Below are 8,635 nucleotides of genomic sequence, written 5' to 3' on the forward strand. Positions count from 1 at the left end.
GTCTCGCCTTCACCAGGTAAAGCTCACCATGTTGGGGTGACATTGACATGCGCTGACCTAAGAGTCACATTTTCCAACAAAAGTGCAGACAGGGTGGCTTTACTTCTGCACACTGCCGACTGGTCTTTTGTTCTTTTCTACCAATAAATATTAACCCCGAAAATCAATGTGCTTTCAACCTCCAGGTACCTGGGAGTGAACTTCTTGCTAGTACACAATTTACTTAAGAAAATAACAGAATGGTTTGTGCTAGGGTTTACAAATACCGAGAGAAGAGACAGGGCCTGAGCTCAGGGTACTTACTATATTGTAGAAAACAATAATACCCATGTAGATAATGCTTTAGATTATAAAGTTTGTTTCATAAACTTTTTCTTCAGCATGTGCTCTAAGAATACTAAAGTGAACAAGTAACCACAGCCATTTCAGTTAACCCTGATCCATTCCAAAAGAAGAAGAGATATTGCTATAAGACAGAATGTATTCTCAATTGAGAAAGTCAATCTTGGTTTAAAGCGTTGTGTTTGTGTATTAAGGATGTGTATTAAGGATGTTTTTATTGTCTGTATTTACGATGCTTTGATATCTTGGGGCCTGTCTGACCAGGGAGGACTGCCCCTCCCAGGCTGAGCAGACCACATGTAAACCACGCAGGACAAGCAAAAGTTAAGAGAATTCAGCACCACCAAACCAGCTTTACAACAAATGCTAAAGGAACTTCTCTAGGCAGGAAACACAAGAGAAGGAAAAGACCTACCAAAACAAACCCAAAACAATTAAGAAAAAGGTAATAGGAACATACATGTCAATAACTACCTTAAATGTAAATGGATTAAATGTTCCAACCAAAAGACACAGATTGGCTGAATGGACACAAAAAATAAGACCCATATATATGCTGTCTACAAGAGACCCTCTTCAGACCTAAGAACACATACAGACTGAAAGTGAAGGGATGAAAAAAGACATTCCATGCAGATGGAAATCAAAAGAAAGCTGGAAGAGCAATTCTCATATCAGACAGAGTAGACTTTAAAATGAAGACTATTACAAGAGACAAGAAGGACACTACATAGTGATCAAGGGATCGATCCAAGAAGAAGATATAACAATTGTAAATATTTATGCACCCAACATAGGAGCACCTCAATACATAAAGCAAATGCTAACAGCCATAAAAGGGGAAACTGACAGTAACGCAATCATAGTAGGGGACTTTAACACACCACTTTCACCAATGGACAGATCATCAAAATGAAAATAGATAAGTAAACAGAAGCTTTATATGACACATTAGAGAACATGGACTTAATTGATATTTTTAGGACATTCCATCCAAAAACAACAGAATACACTTTCTTCTCAAGTGCTCATGGAACATTCTCCATGAATGGTCCATATCTTGGTCACAAATAAAACCTTGGTAAATTTAAGAAAATTGAAATCATATCAAGTATCTTTTCCAACCACAATGCTATGAGACTAGATATCAATTACAGGGAAAAAAACTGTAAAAAATACAAATACATGGAGGCTAAACATTATGCTACTATATAACCAAGACATCATTGAAGAAATCAAAGAGGAAATAAAAAATAACAAAAAAAATATGACAATGAAAACATGAGGACCCAAAACCTATGGGATGCAGCAAAAGCAATTCTAAGAGGGAATTTTATAGCAATACAATCCCACCTCAGGAAGCAAGAAAAATCTTAAATAAACAAGCTAAACTTACATCTAAAGCAATTAGAGAAAGAAGAACAAAAAACCCCCAAAGTTAGCAGAAGGAAAGAAATCATAAAGATCAGATCAGAAATAAATGGAAAAGAAATGAAGGAAATGAAGGAAACAATAGCAAAGATCGATAAAACTAAAATCTGGTTCTTTGAGAAGATAAACAAAATTGATAAAGCATTAGCCAGACTCATGAAGAAAAAAAGGGAGAGGACTCAAATCAACAGAATTAGAAATGAAAAAGGAGAAGTAACAACTAATACTGCAGAAATACAAAAGATCATGAGAGATTACTACAAGCAACTATATGCCAATAAAATGGACAACCTGGAAGAAATGGACAAATTCTTAGAAAAGCACAACTTTCCAAGACTGGGCCAGAAAGAAACAGAAAATATGAACAGACCAATCACAAGCACTGAAATTGAAACTGTGGTTAAAAATCTTCCAACAAACAAAAGTCCAGGACCAGATGGTTTCACGGGTGAATCCTGTCAAACATTTAGAGAAGAGCTAACACCTATCCTTCTCAAACTCTTTCAAAATATAGCAGAGGGAGGAACACTCCCAAACTCATTCTATGAGGCCACCATCACCCTGATACCAAAACCAGACAAAGATGTCACAAAAAAAGAAAACTACAGGCCAATATCACTGATGAACATATATGCAAAAATCCTCAACAAAATACTAGCAAACAGAATCCAACAGTACATTAAAAGAATCATAGGCCACGATCAAGTGCAGTTTATCCCAGGAATGCAAGGATTCTTCAATATATGCAAATCAATCAATGTGATACACCATATTAACAAATTGAAGAATAAAAACCATATGATCATCTCAATAGATGCAGAAAAAGATTTCAACAAAATTCAGCACCCATTAATGATAAAAACTCTCCAGAAAGTAGGCATAGAGGGAACCTACCTCAACTTAACAAAGGCCATATATAAAAAACACACAGCCAACATTGTTGTCAATGGTGGAAAATTGAAACCATTTCCTCTAAGCTCAGGAACAAGACAAGGTTGCCCACTCTCACCACTATTATTCAACATAGTTTTGGAAGTTTTAGCCACAGCAATCAGAGAAGAAAAAGAAATAAAAGGAATTCAAATGGGAAAAGAAGAAGTAAAACTGTCACTGTTTGCAGATGACATGATGCTATACATAGAGAACCCTAAAGATGTTACCAGAAAACTATGAGAGCTAATCAATGAATCTGGTAAAGTAGCAGGATACAAAATTAATGCACAGAAATCTCTTGCATTCTTATACACTAATGATGAAAAATCTGAAAGAGAAATTAAGGAAACACTCCCATTTATCATTGCAACAAAAAGAATAAAATACCTAGGAATAAACCTACCTAAGGAAAGAAAAGACCTGTATGCAGAAAACTATAAGACACTGATGAAAGAAATTAAAGATGATACAAACAGATGGAGAGATATATCATGTTCTTGGATTGGAAGAATCAACATTGTGAAAATGACTCTACTACCCAAAGCAATCTACAGATTCAGTGCAATCCTTATCAAACTACCAATGGCATTTTTCACAGAACTAGAACAAAAAGTTTCACAATTTATATGGAAACACAAAAGACCCCGAATAGCCAAAGCAATCTTGAGAAAGAAAAACGGAGCTGGAGGAATCAGACTCCCTGACTTCAGACTATACTATAAAGCTACAGTAATCAAGACAGTATGGTACTGGCACAAAAACAGAAATACGTATCAATGGAATAGGATAGAAAGCCCAGAGATAAACCCATGCACATATGGTCACCTTATCTTTGACAAAGGAGGCAAGATAAGACAGCCTCTTCAATAAGTGGTGCTGGGAAAACTGGACAGCTACATGTAAAAGAATAAAAGTAGAACACTTCTTAACACCATACACAAAAATAAACTCAAAATGGATTAAAGACCTAAATGTAGGGTCAGACACTGTAAAACTCTTAGAGGAAAACATAGGCAGAACACACTTTGATATAAATCACAGCAAGATCCTTTCTGACCCACCTCCTAGAGAAATGGAAATAAGAACAACAACAAAAAAAAAAAAACAAATGAGACCTAATGAAACTTAAAAGCTTTTGCAAAGCAAACGAAACTACAAACAAGATGAAAAGACAACCCTCAGAATGGGAATAAATATTTGCAAACAAAGCAACTGACAAAGGATTAAACTCCAAAATATATAAACAGCTCATGCAGCTCAATATTAAAAAAACAGACAACGCAATCCAAAAATGGGCAGAAGACCTAAATGGACATTTCTCCAAAGAAGATACACAGATGGCAAAGAAGCACATGAAAAGCTGCTCAACATCACTAATTATCAGAGAAATGCAAACCAAAACTACAATGAGGCATCACCTCACACCAGTTAGAATGGGCATCATCAGAAAATCTACAAACAACAAATGCTGGAGAGGGTGTGGAGAAAAGGGAACCCTCTTGCACTGTTGGTGGGAATGTAAATTGATACAGCCACTATGGAGAACAGTGTGGAGGTTCCTTAAAAAACTAAAAATAGAACTACCATATGACCCAGCAATCCCACTACTCGGCATATACCCTGAGAAAGCCATAATTCAAAAAGACACATGCACCCCAATGTTCATTGCAGCACAATTTACAATAGCCAGGACATGGAATCAACCTAAGTGCCCATCGACAGAGGAATGGATAAAGAAGATGTGGCACATATATACAATGGAATATTACTCAACCATAAAAAGGAATGAAATTGAGTCATTCGTAGTGAGGTGGATGGACCTAAAGTCTTTCATACAGAGTGAAGTAAGTCAGAAAGAGAAAAACAAATACCGTACGCTAACACATATATATGGAATCTAAAAAAAAAAAACGGTTCTGACGAACGTAGGGGCAGGACAGGAATAAAGACGCAGACGTACAGAATGGACTTGAGGACACGGGGACGGGGAAGGGTAAGCTGGGACGAAGTGAGAGAGTGGCATGAACATACATACACTACCAAATGTAAAATAGCTAGCTAGTGGGAAGCAGCCACATAGCACAGGGAGATCAGCTCGGTGCTCTGTGACCACCTAGAGGGGTGGGATATGGAGGGTGGGAGGGAGACGCAAGAGGAAGGGGATATGGGGATACATGTATACGTATAGCCAATTCACTTTGTTATACAGCAGAAACTAACATAACATTGCAAAGCAATTATACTCCAGTAAAGATGTTTTTAAAAAAAAAAGAAAAGAAAAAGAGGAACAGATAAGGTCTGCGGAGCTTCTGTCCTCCTGTCTCCTGTTGACATATGACTGGTAAATTCAAGTCAAGCTGCCTTGAAAGTTCTTTCTGTAAAGTAAACCCAGGAGCCAATGATGCAAAGGCTCATCCGTGAATCTGGGACAGGGTGCTACCCAGACGCCGACACCATCCATCTCCAATCCAGGCTTTAATTTGGCTTCTTAATGACCATTTTGGTAACAGACATTGAATTATCAACAAGCAGGAAGCAGAAGACTGTGGGGCACCCAAGGCTGGCCTGGAACTGGGGTGCAGCTGGGGGGGGGGCAATGTGACGAATCTGGGTGCCACTGGGGACCTGTCAGGTGGGGGAGGGCAGGGGCTGCCTGGATCCATGGAGACACTCCTGTTTTAGGCGAAATCCCTCTGAGCTCAGTCATGTGAGACACGGAAGAATTTAAACATTAAATTGTAAACTCCGCACATAAAGCACCTCGGGGCCAGACAACCACCACTGTGCGGGGCGTCCCTGCAGGCGCTGCACCCCGGGCCCTGTGCAGGGCGCTCCGGCTGGTCGCAGGGGTTCCGTGTGAGGGTTGCGGTTGAGCCCAGTGGCTCGGACCCTCGTTCAGTGTCCACTACGTGCCGGGTAGGCCGTCGCTGGGGTGGAAGCGTGAAGTGATGATTCGGCATCACTCGATGCCTTCCAAGAGCTCCGGGTCCAGGAGAAAAAGAGGCACCTCTTCTCGTGTATCCCATACGGCCTGCTATAGACTGTGTGTGTCCCCAAAGTCCACACGTGGACTCCTAACCCCCAAGGTGGCGGTGTTGGGAGGGGGCCTTTGGGAGCTGATGAGGTCACGAGGGTGGAGCCCCCGTGATGGGACCAGTGTCCTGATAAGAGCTCTCTCTCTCCAGCCCCATCCCCTCCCTGCCACCTGGGGACACAGGGAGAAGATGCCGTCGATGAACCTGGAAGGGCGTCTGTCTGTCCTCACCAGACATGGGATCTGGACGTCCAGCCTCCAGTATGTGAGCAGTGAACGTCTGCCTTTTAAGCCCCCGACCCCTGGGGTAGTTACAGCAGCCAGAGCTAAGACATGGGTGCAGCCAGCGTGCACCCAGGACCACATCTCTGTCCGTATCTGTCATTCTATTTAGAATGTGGATGTATAATATGTGCATACAATAGGGAAATCAGTGCAGAGAAATTGTGTGTTCTCACTGCTGAGAAGTGCCCAGCCGGGAGGCAGGCTCAGGCCCGGCCGCCTGCACTCAGGACACAGTCCCTCTCACTTTAGGGTCCTGTCGGTGTCCTGGGGCTGCTGTAACCAAGTGCTACAACCGGGCAGCTTAGAGCAACAGGGATTTATTTTCTCACAGCTCTGGGGGCCGAGCTCCCTTGGGAGGCGCAGGGGAGGGTCTGTTCCGGGCCTCCCTCCTGGCCGGTGGCAGCACACTGCCAGTCCTCACGTGCTGTGTCCAGACCCCCTTTTCATAAGGACACGTGTCATATTGCACTAGGACCCACCCTAATGACTTCATTTTAACTTGATTACCTCTATAAAGACCCTATTTCTAAATAAGGTCACATTCTGAGGTGCCAGGGGTTAGGACCCCACATATCTATTCTGGGGGGTAGGGGGGGCACCTAATCCACATCCCGTCTCCACTAGATGCTGCTGAGAACAAAGCTTTCATACCCAGGAGGCTATAGCTTTCCCACTGAATTTTCATGGCCGCACGCATTTGGCAAACTTTAGAAGCATCAGGACTGCGTTTCAGTTTCATGGTTTCACCTTCAGAACTTAACTACTGCACCATATCCTTGGACTATATAGAATTCATAGAAATTTAAGTCAATTTCAAATATCCTTGGAATTTCATTTTATATGAAAATAATTCGTGAATGAACGCGTTGCCCGGGGCTGTTGTGAGTATCAGGGCCTGGTTCACCCAGCTGGGGCGCGAGGCAGCCAGGCGAGAGGGCGTGCTCGTCTCTGGCTGGTTCGGTGGAGTCAGCAGACACATGACTCACAGTCATGAGCTGGGGGCGGGGGGCGGGGGACCCGGCCCTGCTGCTGGGCCCCAGGCACTCACATCTGGGGGCAGGGGAGGGTGGCCGGTAATTCCGGCTGGTTCAAGCAGGAAGCACTTTGCAGTCAGTCCTGGGAGGGGAGGGGAGATTCTGGTTTGTGGTCCTACAACCTCTCATGTCTGGGGGGACGTTAGGGATCCCTGTCCTGTCCTCTTTTCCTCCCTATTGGCCTCGATATCCTTCCTTTTTCTTCTTCTTTTTTTTTTACAACTTTATTGGAGTACAGTTGCTTTACATTGTTATTTCCTGCTGTATGACAAAGTGAATCAGGTATATGTATACATATGTCCCCATATCCCCTCCCTTTTGCATCTCCCTCCCACCCTCCCTATCCCACCCCTCTAAGTGGTCAGTTCTCTTCCTTTGGGGTTTGAGGCAGAACAAGAGGAAAAGGTCGGGGTGGGCGTGAGCAAAAACGAGAAGAGAAAGTGCAGGAATGGGGCTTTCCTGAGAACAGTGCCTTCTCAGCAGCTATCCCTGGCGACTGGACAGGCGACTCAGGACTCGGGCAGCTCAAGGGGGCGGGGAGCCTCCTCCCCACGTGTGGAATGTCGGGAATGTCCCTGTGTTTTGGTCAAGCTTCAATTCCAGCGTGTGGATCCCCAGGTACCCTGTAGGCACCGAACACGGAGAGCTGGGGGCACAGAGAGCTGTGGCTGGTAATCCGGCCACAGGGTCACCCCAGAGCGACGACAGCTGAGGCCACAGCCGAGGTTGCCGTCCTCCTCGAAAAATATTTGGAACTACGGAGTCGGGGCTTTGGTTTTGTTTTGCAGAAAGTATTAGGCTGGAGGGAGTGCCATGCGATGTTCTTTTTTTTTTTAAATGTTGAGCCTTCTTTTTAATTAATTAATTTTTTTATTTTTGGCTGTGTTGGGTCTTCGTTTCTGTGCGAGGGCTTTCTCTAGTTGTGGCAAGTGGGGGCCGCTCTTCATCGCGGTGCGTGGGCCTCTCCCTGTCGCGGCCTCTCTCGTTGTGGAGCACAGGCTCCAGACGCGCAGGCTCAGTAGTTGTGGCTCACAGGCCTAATTGCTCCGCGGCATGTGGGATCTTCCCAGACCAGGGCTCGAACCCGTGTCCCCAGCATTAGCAGGCAGATTCTCAACCACTGCACCACCAGGGAAGCCCCGCCATGCAACGTTCTTACAAACTATTAGAGACTTAAGATTTAAACCCCTTCAAGCATCAAAACAACCCACAAGGAAGCTGGAGCAGGCAGGCGCAGCCTCACGTCTGGGCCGTCACCTGGGAGTTGCAACAGCAACACGCGGTCCAGAAGTGAAAGGAGTTTCCAGCAGCGCTGACTGAGCAGCCGCGTGTCCCAGGGCTGCATCTCGGGCCACGAGGGTTAGAGTTAGGGAGTGTCTCCACCACCTCTATCCACGGCAACGCTGGGTCTGCTTGGGGAAAACATTTCATCATCCTGGAGAAGGACGATGCATTTCGCCACTAAGTCACCAGGGCTCACCCAGTGTTTACTCGGTGCTTCCTGTGGGCCCGGCTCGGGGCCCCGAGAAGCTGTTTGGCTTTTCTTGAGATTTTTTTTTTCTCCTGGCCCTTTAGG

This window comes from Phocoena sinus, chromosome 21, assembly GCF_008692025.1.
Source record: "Phocoena sinus isolate mPhoSin1 chromosome 21, mPhoSin1.pri, whole genome shotgun sequence".
NCBI lineage: Eukaryota > Metazoa > Chordata > Mammalia > Artiodactyla > Phocoenidae > Phocoena > Phocoena sinus.